At 40.7% G+C, this 12058-nt stretch overlaps 2 protein-coding genes across 3 annotated transcripts in view; one reads left to right on the top strand and one right to left on the bottom strand.

Annotated features, from left to right (window-relative positions):
* Window positions 1–7621, bottom strand: part of MYLK4 (myosin light chain kinase family member 4) — a 299781-nt gene extending 292160 nt beyond the window's left edge. Inside the window, exon 1 of the mRNA XM_068236806.1 lies at window positions 7481–7621. The gene's annotated coding sequence lies outside the window, so the exon portion shown is untranslated. The remainder of the gene's footprint in view (window positions 1–7480) is intronic.
* Window positions 1–12058, top strand: part of WRNIP1 (WRN helicase interacting protein 1) — a 164876-nt gene that overhangs the window by 45927 nt on the left and 106891 nt on the right. The gene's annotated exons all lie outside the window — the stretch shown is intronic.

Here is a 12058-nt window from a genome sequence, read left to right as displayed (position 1 = left end):
CCTGGCGGAATTTTTCATACCGCCAGGAGGGTTAAGTCTGTCTGTTCTGCTTACTCTTTCCAGATTCGATATTTCTTAGAAAGTATTGCAGCCAGGGGATTAACATGATATCAAAGATATAATTGTTTTGCTAAAGTGATAAGTCAGCAATTGCAACACAATTGATTTTCTTGTGATAGGCCAAGTTTTAGAGTGATATTCCACTCTTGTTGATGATGATAAAAAAAGCAATCCCCTCAGTTCAGATCTATATACCTCAAGCAATTTGTTCAACTATGATTTCAAATTTGTTACCTTGAATGTTCCTTCAGAGAGAGCCGTATAGCTCAACCTTCCTGTGGCTGGATAGTGTAATGGTTAAGGCAGGGCTGTGGAGTCGGAGTCGGAGCAATTTTGGGTGCCTGGAGTCGGAGTCGGGAAAAAATGCACCGCCTCTGACTCCTAATGAATTTAACCACTTAAGGACCGCAGTCTTTTCACCCCTTAAGGACCAGAGCCTTTTTTCCATTCAGACCACTGCAGCTTAAATGGTTTATTGCTCAGTCATACAAGCTACCATCTAAATGAATTTTACCTCCTTTTCTTGTCACTAATACAGCTTTCTTTTGGTGCTATTTGATTGCTGCTGCGATTTTTACTTTTTATTCTATTCATCAAAAAAGACATAAATTTTGGCAAAAAAATGATTTTTTTAACTTTCTGTGCTGACATTTTTCAAATAAAGTAAAATTTCTGTATACATGCAGCGCGAAAAATGTGGACTAACATGTTTTTGATTAAAAAAAACCAATTCAGTGTATATTTATTGGTTTGGGTAAAAGTTATAGTGTTTACAAACTATGGTGCAAAAATTGAATTTTCCCATTTTGAAGCATCTCTCTCATTTCTGAGCACCTGTCAGGTTTCATGAGGTGCTAGAATTCCAGGATAGTATAAATACCCCCCAAATGACCCCATTTTGGAAAGAAGACACCCCAAAGTATTCACTAAGAGGCATGGTGAGTTCATAGAAGATTTTATTTTTTGTCACAAGTTAGCGGAAAATGACACTTTGTGACAAAAAAAATAAATAAAAAAAAGTTTCCATTTCTGCTATCTGGTGACAAAAAAAAATGAAATCTGCCACGGACTCACCATGCCCCTCTCTGAATACTTTGAAGTGTCTAGTTTCTAAAATGGGGTCATTTGTGGGGTGTGTTTATTGTCCTGGCATTTTGGGGGGTGCTAAATTGTAAGCACCCCTGTAAAGCCTAAAGGTGCTCATAGGACTTTGGGCCCCTTAGCGCACCTAGGCTGCAAAAGAAATGTCACACATGTGGTATCGCCTTACTCAGGAGAAATAGTATAATGTGTTTTGGGGTGTATTTTTACACATACCCATGATGGGTGGGAGAAATATCTCTGTAAATGAGATTTCTTTTGATTTTTTTACACACAATTGTCCATTTACAGAGATATTTCTCCCACCCAGCATGGGTATGTGTAAAAATACACCCCAAAACACATTATACTACTTCTCCTGAGTACGGCGATACCACATGTGTGACACTTTTTTGCACCCTAACTGCGCTAAGGGGCCCAAAGTCCTATGAGTACCTTTAGGATTTCACAGGTCATTTTGAGGCATTTATTTTCTAGACTACTCCTCACGGTTTAGGGCCCCTAAAATGCCAGGACGGTATAGGAACCCTACAAGTGACCCCATTTTAGAAAGAAGACACCCCAAGGTATTCCGTTAGTAGTATGGGGAGTTCATAGAAGATTTCATTTTTTTTTTCACAAGTTAGCGGAAATTGATTTTTATTGTTTTTTTCACAAAGTGTCATTTTCCACTAACTTGTGACAAAAAATAAAATCTTCTATGAATTCCCCATACACCTAATTGAATACCTTGGGGTGTCTTCTTTCTAAAATGGGGTCACTTGTGGGGTTCCTATAATGCCCTGGCATTTTAGGGGCCCTAAACCGTGAGGAGTAGTCTAGAAACCAAATGCCTCAAAATGACCTGTGAAATTCTAAAGGTACTCATAGGACGTTGGGCCTCTTAGCGCACCTAGGTTGCAAAAAAGTGTCACACATGTGCTATCGCCGTACTCAGGAGAAGTAGTATAATGTGTTTTGGGGTGTATTTTTACACATACCCATGCTGGGTGGGAGAAATATCTCTGTAAATTAAAATGTTTTGATTTTTTTACACACAATTGTCCCTTTACAGAGAGATTTCTCCCACCCAGCATGGGTATGTGTAAAAATACACCCCAAAACACATTATACTACTTCTCCTGAGTACGGCGATATCACATGTGTGACACTTTTTTGCAGCCTAGGTGCGCTATGGGGCCCAACGTCCTATTCACAGGTCATTTTGAGGCATTTGGTTTCCAGACTACTCCTCACGGTTTAGGGCCCCTAAAATGCCAGGGCAGTATAGAAACCCCACAAGTGACCCCATTTTAGAAAGAAGACACCCCAAGGTATTCCGTTAGGTGTATGGTGAGTTCATAGAAGATTTTATTTTTTGTCACAAGTTAGTGGAAAATGACACTTTGTGAAAAAAAACAATACAAATCAATTTCCGCTAACTTTTGACAAAAAATAAAATCTTCTATGAACTCGTCATACACCTAACGGAATACCTTGGGGTGTCTTCTTTCTAAAATGGGGTCACTTGTGGGGTTCCTATACTGCCCTGGCATTTTAGGGGCCCAAAACCACGAGGAGTAGTCTGGAAACCAAATGCCTCAAAATGACTGTTCAGGGGTATAGGCATCTGCAAATTTTGATGACAGGTGGTCTATGAGGGGCCGAATTTTGTGGAACCGGTCATAAGCAGGGTGGCTTCTTAGATGACAGGTTGTATTGGCACTGAAGTGCAGGAATGTTCTCAAATCATGACCTGGACATGGCAATTAAGTCGTACCAGCAGTGATCAGAAAAAAATTTTCTGTCACTGCGGTGGGGCGGGTGAGGGTTTGGCCGGGTGATCAGAAGCCCGCAGGGGGCATATTAGGGCCTGATCTGATGGGTAGCAGTGACAGGTGGTGACAGGGGGTGACGGGGTGGTTGATAGGTGATCAGTAGGTGATTACAGAGGAGAATATATGCAAGCAATGCACTGGCGAGTTGATCAGAGGGGGTCTGGGGGGCTAATTTAGGGTGTGGGCGGGTGATTGGGTGCCCGCAAGGGGCAGATTAGTGTCTGATCTGATGGGTAGCAGTGACAGGTGGTGACGGGGTGATTGATGGGTGATCAGTGGATGATTAGAGGGGAGAACAGATGTAAACAATGCACTTTCAGAGGTGATCTGAGGGTGGGTCTGCACGCAATCTGAGGGTGTGGGTGGGTGATCAGGTGCCCACAAAAGGCAGGTTAGGGTCTGATCAGATGGGTGGCAGTGACAGGTGGTGACAGGGGGTGATTGATGGGTGATTGACAGGTGATCAGTGGGTGATTATAGGGAAGAATAGATGTATACAGTACACAGGGGGGAGGGTCTAGGGAGGATCTGAGGGTGTGGGGGGGGTGTTCAGGAGCCCCCAGGGGGCAGTTTAGGACCTAATCTAAAAAATAGCGTTGAGATAGTGACAGGGAGTGATTAATGGGTGATTAGGGGGGTGATTGGGTGCAAACAGGTGTCCCAGGGGTGGGCAGGGGGGGTCTGATGGGTGCAGTGGGCGATCAGGGGGCAGGATCAGTGTGCTTGGGTACTTACTAGGAGGGCTGCAACCTGCCCTGGTGGTCCCTCAATCACTGGGACCACCAGGGCAGGAGGCAGCCTGTATAATACGCTTTGTATACATTACAAAGCGTATTATCCGCTTTACATGCGGAAGATCGGGGGTTAACAACCCGCCGCCGCTGCTAATTGGCTGGCGGGTTGACGTCGCGGGTGGGCACATCCAGCGTGCGATCCCCGGCCAGCTAGTCCGCAACGAGCCGCCGCCGATCGGCGTATTGCGGTCGTTGCGGGCTCCACTTTGCCGCCGCCCCTAGGTAGGGGCGGTCGGCAAGTGGTTACAAAATCACAATCCAGTAATATATATATATATATATATATATATATATATATATATATATATATATATATATATATATATATATATATATATATGTATGTATGTATATATATATATGTATGTATATATATGTATGTATATATATATATATATATATATATATATATATATATATATATGTATGTATATATATATGTATGTATATATATATATATATATATATGTATGTATATATATATGTATGTATATATATATGTATGTATGTATATATATATATGTATGTATATATATATGTATGTATGTATGTATATATGTATGTATATATATGTATGTATGTATATATATATGTATGTATGTATATATATATATGTATGTATATATATATATGTATGTATATATATATATGTATGTATATATATATGTATGTATATATATATGTATGTATATATATATATATATATATATATATATATATATATATATATATATAGATCTATATATATATATATAGATCTATATAGATCTATATATATATATAGAGAGAGATCTATATATATATATATATAGAGAGAGAGATCTATATATATATATATATATATATATATATATATATATATAGAGAGAGAGATCTATATATATATATATATAGATAGATCTATATATAGGTGGTTGGGAGGGGATCAAGGGATACATGGGGGGGGAGAGCTGGAAAAAAGTTTATTTTTACACTAAAATCGCACAGCCTGTCACGGCTGCAGGCTGTGCGTCTCTCCCTGTCACACAAGATCCACAGTGACAGGGAGAGGGAGGCGGAGAGGGAGGCGGAACGGCAACTATGTTGCCTTTCGGAGGGTGATCGCTGTGATTGGCTCACAGCGATCACACGGCAGGGAGCCAATCAGTGACGGCTCCTGCCGATACCCGGAAGCCTTAGCTGTCATAAGACAGCTAAGTGCAGCCGGTTCGGTGCGCGCGATCGCGGCGGGGAGCGGCGGCGCCGGTGATAGAGATCTACGCCCTGCCAGCCAGGAGCCCATCAAAACAGGGCGTAGATCTCTATCACTGCGGTCCGGAAATGGTTAAACTGTAATTAAAATAGAAAATATGATAAAATGTTTTATTTCTCAGATAATAGTCATCATAAATAATTTATATATACAGTAATAGCTGTGCTTAGTCCACAAAAATGAAATAAACCAATCAAAATTAGTTACTTGTGCTGCTTCAATAAAGCAATCTGATTGTGACTGGACAGTATATATGATGTCTACACAGGAATCTCTTATATATGTTACGGCCAGAACCCGAAGTTTGGCCAGAACTAGAAGTGGCCGGCCACTTCGGGTTCTGGCCGGCCAATGTGCGAACTGGCCGCTGCGCTGCGGCCAATGTGAGAAATGCAACAATTCCTGTAAGGTTAATGTTATGTTGTGGCCGCAGCGCAGCGGGCAAATGTATCACATCTTACTTTATTCAATGAAATTAAGCCGCCCGGCTTTTTCTCTGCCTCTCTCCTCCCCCCCGCCTCTCTCTCCTTCTCTTATGGCCAGCCGGAGGGGACACGCGTGTCCCCGAGAGTCGTTCCTCGCGGCAGGAGAGCAGAGCGGGGAGGCTGCAGACATTGCTTCTGCCAGCACCCGCTCTGCAAGAACGGCAGGATTCCCCTGCCGCGACGAACGACTCTGGAGGGGACACGCGTGTCCCCGCCCGGCTGCCCATAGGAGAGCGAGAGAGGCGGGGGGAGGAGAGAGAGAGGCAGAGAAAAAGCCGGGCGGCTTAATTTCATTGAATAAAGTAAGATGTCATACATTTGCCCGCTGCGCTGCGGCCACAACATAACATTAACCTTACAGGAATTGTTGCATTTCTCACATTGGCCGCAGCGCAGCGGCCAGTTCGCACATTGGCCGGCCAGAACCCGAAGTGAACCCGAACTATTATATATACTAAATAACATCTATGCTGTAAGTATAAAGCCTGATGTGTAGCCGTGTCACTAACAAAGATGGTCAATGAGATGGAAATAATTCTGCATTGATGCTGATTTATGCAAATGTATGCACTCTCTTTGCTCATGAAATCAAATAATTTGATATGTTGTTAAAATTTGGTTTGGTGACTACAATTTAAAGGGTACCTGAGACAGATGAAAAGGAAAATGTTATGCATACCTGGAGCTTTCTCCAGCCCCCTTCAGGCCAATCAGTCCCTCGATGTTCTCCTCCACCACCTGGATCTTCTGCTATAAGTCCTGGTAATTCAGCCAGTCAGCGCTGTCCGGCCACGTGCCGTTCCTACAGCCAGGAGCATTCTGCACCTGCGCAATAGTGCTGCGCAGGTGTAGTACGCTCCCGGCGGCGGATTGTGTGCATGCAAACTAAGCAAGACTGGCTCAAGCACCTGGACTCATAGCAGAAGATCCAGGTGGCAGAGGAGGACAGCGAGGGACTGATTATCCTGAAGGCGGCTGGAGGAAGCCTCAGGTATGTATAAAACTTTAATTTAATCTGTCTCAGGTTTACGCTTTTACACAGTAGTACTATACTCTACATATGCACTCTCCACAGAGCTGTAGAGAATCCACTGAGAATGTTGTGCACATTGAACACAGAGGTGTTGTCTATCACCCATAAACCTGGTTCAGATTGTGCATGAAGAATGTGTAATAGAGGAATAATCGCCTCATTCTCCTGCAGAGTACCTTCACATCACTCTTACATGTACCCACAGTTACATTGCCTAGGGCCTGATAGATGTTCTTTGTTTCGGTCTGTACCTTTTACAAATACTCTTACCAAGTACTAGTTTTAGTCTATGACTAAAGGGAATAAATATGGCATATGTATGTCTACATATATATCCTTCTCACTTCAGTTGTCCTTTAAAATTCCTAAGCGTTGGCAGTTAAGAGATGAATTTTATGTTACATACTTTCAATCAACAAGATTGTAATATGCAAATTAGAGGAGTCTGAGTCGGTGGAATCCTAAACTGAGGAGTCGGAGTCGGTGGATTTTTGTACCGACTCCACAGCCCTGGGTTAAGGGCTCTGCCTCTGACACTGGAGACCAGGGTTCGAATCTCTACTCTGCCTGGTCAGTAAGCCAGCACCTATTCAGCAGGAGACCTTAGGCAAGTCTCCCTAACACTGCTACTGCTTATAGAGCGCGTCGTAGTGGCTGCAGCTCTGGCGCTTTGAGTCCGCCAGGAGAAAAGCACTATATAAGTGTTTGTCTTTGTCTTCCTTCTATCCTAGTGAGTGCTGCATGTGATAGTTTGATGATTAGACCAGTTGATGCTCTTTGAGAGTTTTAGTGTAGTCACTTTTGGTTAATTACATGTGCAAGGAAAGGGAAGCTTTGGAGTTATTTTACATATATTACAAGCAAAAAAGTTTCTGTACCGTGTTAGCCAAACAAAGTATATAGGTAGAAAAAAACAACGTTTTGTAAAAAAATAATACCTTTTAATGGCTAACTAATAGAGTTAAATGATGCAAGCTTTCTGGAATCTAGTCCCCTTCTTCAGGCATATTTCCAGATGTTAGCTGAAGTAAAACACTGATGCAGATAAATGGTAAACACGAAGATGACAGTTGTGCTGGTAACTGTTTATCCGTTAGGTGTCAGGTGATCAGCAGGCTGGAGCCAGTGAGTTAGTGCAACCATACATGAAATCCAGCAAGTTTCTGAAGGTCATGAAGCCAAATCAATCATGTTACATAAGGTGTCATGAATCCTGTTCCACAATTTAAACCTTCTGTTAATGTCTTGAACATTTTCATAAATTTGTACTCAGAACTTTTTCTTGATTGATCATTTTTGAAGTTACCCTTAAAGAGACTCCGTAACAAAAATTGCATCCTGTTTTTTATCATCCTACAAGTTCAAAAAGCTATTCTAATGTGTTCTGGCTTACTGCAGCATTTTATACTATCACTGTCTCTGTAATAAATCAATGTATCTTTCCCCTGTCAGACTTGTCGGCCTGTGTCTGGAAGGCTGCCAAGTTCTTCAGTGTTGTGGTTCTGATATGAACTCCCCCTTCCAGGCCCCTCTCTGCACACTGCCTGTGTGTTATTTAGGATTAGAGCAGCTTCTCTCTTATCTTTTACAAGCTGGATGAATCGTCCTCTGAGCTGGCTGGGCTTTCATATACTGAAGAATTACAGACAAGGGCAAAGCTGTTTGCAGGAAGAAACAGCCTGACACTTCAGTGCATGAGAACAGGGGGAAAGAAACACACAAATGATCTCTTGAGATTCAAAAGGAAGGCTGTATACAGCCTGCTTGTGTATGGATGTATTTTCTATGTGTGGACATACTGCACATCAACCTACTTCCTGTTTTGGTGGCCATTTTGTTTGTTTATAAACAAACTTTTTAAAACTGTTTTTAACCACTTTTAATGCGGCGAGGAGCGGCGAAATTGTGACAGAGGGTAATAGGAGATGTCCCCTAACGCACTGGTATGTTTACTTTTGTGCGATTTTAACAATACAGATTCTCTTTAAAGTGAACCAGAGACGAAGCACCCTTGTGTATTTTACCATAGAAATCAGTGGGAACATTAGAGAAAACATTTACCATGCTCTCTGTTCCATCCTCACTGCTAAAAGTGTCTGTTATCTAGCTGAGATAAGAATCCCGGACTGAGCATTGAGTCTGGCTTTGCTATAATGACTCAGCTATAATGATTCCTGAGCAGAGCCAGCAGGGGGCAGGCTTGGACTTGAAGACAGCAAAGAACACAGTCTCAGCTATAATTATTCTGTAGCAAAGCCAGACCGACTGCTTAGTCGGGATTCTTATCTTAGAGGTGATAACAGGCAAATTAAACAGAGAACAATGTAACAAAGAGCAGATTAGGTGTTTACTGTCATGTTCCCACTGATTTATAAGGTAAAATACATGAGGTTGCTTCATCTCTGGTTCTCTTTAAAGAGAACCTGTACTGAGTAAAATTATTTAAAATAAACACATGAGATAACTTCAAATGAACAATACATAGTTACCTTGCCATCAGTTCCTCTCAGAAGCTCTCCATTTTCTTCTGACAATGATCCCTTCCAGTTCTGACAACATTTTGTCAGAACTAAAATATATCAGTTGCTGTCAGTTATATATCAGTTGCTGTCAGTTACATCTGAGAGGAAACTGATGTGTCCATGTTTCCCTATGGCTCAAGTGGGCGATGTTACAGTTTAACAGTGTACTGACCAGAAAGCTGTTATGGTGTAATGGCCATTTTCAAAATGGAGGACGGAGAATTCCATTGATCACAGTGGACAAACAGGACGCAGGAGAGGAAAAAGAGATTGAGGAGTAGACTACACGGGAGGTAAGTATGACCAGTGTATGTTTATTTTGACTTTTAATTTTCAGTACAGGTTTTCTTTAAGAACAAGTACTTTTAGATCTTGCATGCTGTGTCCTGGTTCACAGAAGTGTTGGCCCACTGATGTGTCCATTTTACCTTCACTGATTTTAAAGCGGTGATGGTTCATTCTTGTGTGCAGTTTTTGTCCTGTTTCTCCTATATAGATTCATTTTGAGGTGCATTTCATGCAGAGTATCATGTATACAACATTGGATGACTCGCAGGAAAATTGGTCTTGTATTTGATGATATTTCTGTGAGTTTGGTATTTGTATTTGGCTTGTGCTCAAGATATAAGGGCAGGTCTCACACCAAGATCAATCAAGAAAAAGTTCTGAGTACAAATTTATGAAAATGTTCAAGACATTAACAGAAGATTTAAATTGTAGAACAGGATTCATGACACCTTATGTAACATGATTGATTTGGCTTCATGATCTTCAGAAACCTGCTGGATTTCATGTATGGTTGCACTAACTCACTGGCTCCAGCCTGCTGATCACCTGACACCTAACGGATAAACAGTTACCAGCACAACTGTCATCTTCGTGTTTACCATTTATCTGCATCAGTGTTTTACTTCAGCTAACATCTGGAAATATGCCTGAAGAAGGGGACTAGATTCCAGAAAGCTTGCATCATTTAACTCTATTAGTTAGCCATTAAAAGGTATTATTTTTATACAAAATGTTGTTTTTTTTTCTACCTATATAACATACAGTACAAAAAAGTACAGATTTAATGCTTTAAAGTTAGTGCTAATTTGAGTGTTCAGATTCTTTAAAGTGTAACTGACTGTCTGGCATAAAATGAAAAATCAATTCTGTATTTTTATCTGGTAAACATAATAAGGATGCTAACCAGGCAATCCAAAAGTTAAAATCACGATTACATTTCTTGTTGATAAATGATTATTCCCCAGTTTACCTGACTCTTATTTGGTACATTGCCGCACAAAGGAAGTTGCCGGGCATGCTGGGTTGTCTTTCTTTTGCTTTTTTACTTTCCCCTCAGACTTAACTAATACAGCCTGATTGGCTGAGGCCTCTTTCCCTCCTGTTTTCCACTCCCACACCTCTGTTCCTCTCTGATTGGCCAATATTTCTCATGCTGAGACAATTAACTTTCTATTGCAGAGCTGGGTGGGAGTGCCTGAAGACTGGTAGGAGGGCGGGCAATGCATACACAATCAGGCAGAGGAGAGTATGGGAGGAAATGACATCTGGATTGGCTTCAAGATAGACACAGTTGAAATGGAGAATCCTAAGAAAGATTTTCTCTTATTTTTTTTTTTTATTTTTTTTTTTTAACTATAGAAAAATCACTAAAATCTAAATGTGGACAGTGCAATTTATGTTATGTAAGTAGAGCAAGTATTTATCTACTTATATATGTGTTTTTTTTCCTGAGATAGTATGGCTAACAGCGCCTCTTTAAGATAAGCATAGCGAGTTGCAACTGAAAAGATAACTTTTTTAAAGCGGATCCGAGATGAAAAACTAACTATAACAAGTAACTTGTCTATATATCTTATCTAAAGTTTAGATAGTTTACACAGCAAATCTAGCAGCAAACAGCTTTAATAGAATATGATTATTTCTTCCGGGCTCTCTGAAAATCTGTGGGCATGGCTTGTTTAGTTTATAGGGAATTCGAGTATTAAAACTAAAACAAAAAAGTATTTGACTTGAGGAATGCCCTATGAACAATAGGAAAGGAACACAACTATGCAATGTGTAAAAGTTTATCTCGGATCCACTTTAATCACAGCAAATCACAGTACTACTACTGTACTAATTAGACATGCCATAGCAATTTTAACAGTGGAATTGCACGAAACACAACACAATTTTTTTTTTGCATGTAAACATCTGGATTAATATTATTGTTAATTATTTTATACTGGATCAAATGAAAGGTGTCACAGGTTTTTTTTTTTTTTTTGAATGGTAATTAACCACTTTACCCCCCACGGTACGGATATCTCTGTCCCTTTTTCCATCCTTATAGAACCAAGGGACGGAGAAATCCGTACCGCCGCTGTCCACGCTCCCACCGCTGGTGCGTGCGCTCCCGCCGCTCGTGCACGCCGCCGCCCGCTCGCCTGGAGATCAATGAACGGGAAAATCCATTCCCATTCGTTGATCTAAGCCCCCGCAATGATCTGCTGCATCTATGAGAAACAGCGCGATCATTGTGATTTTCCCAGCCTCATAGTGCTTCCTATAAGCGTCCTTCCGGACGCTTACAGGTCGCATGAACAAAACATCACTGTGGCCAAATAGTAAAACTACACCCTAAAGCATTTTACATATACAAATACATTAGTTTTATACAATAAAATTAACTCATTACCTCCCGCACTCCCCAATTTATTTTTTTTGTAATTTAAAAAAAAAATACAATAAAAAAAAAAACATAGTTACCTACTTTTTAAATATTTATGTCAATAGGGTATAACACTGTTACTTTTATAAACTATAGGCTTGTAATTAGGGATGGATGCAAAACTGAAAAAAATGCACCTTTTATTTCCAAATAAAATATTGGCGCCAAACATTGTGATAGGGACATAATTTAAACGGTTTTATAACCGGAACAAATGGGCAAATACATTTCATGGGTTTTAATTACAGTAGCATGCATTATTTAAAAACTCTAAT

This window comes from Hyperolius riggenbachi, chromosome 5 (genome assembly GCF_040937935.1).
Source record: "Hyperolius riggenbachi isolate aHypRig1 chromosome 5, aHypRig1.pri, whole genome shotgun sequence".
Taxonomy (NCBI): domain Eukaryota; kingdom Metazoa; phylum Chordata; class Amphibia; order Anura; family Hyperoliidae; genus Hyperolius; species Hyperolius riggenbachi.
This window is presented reverse-complemented; position numbering and strand designations above follow the sequence as displayed.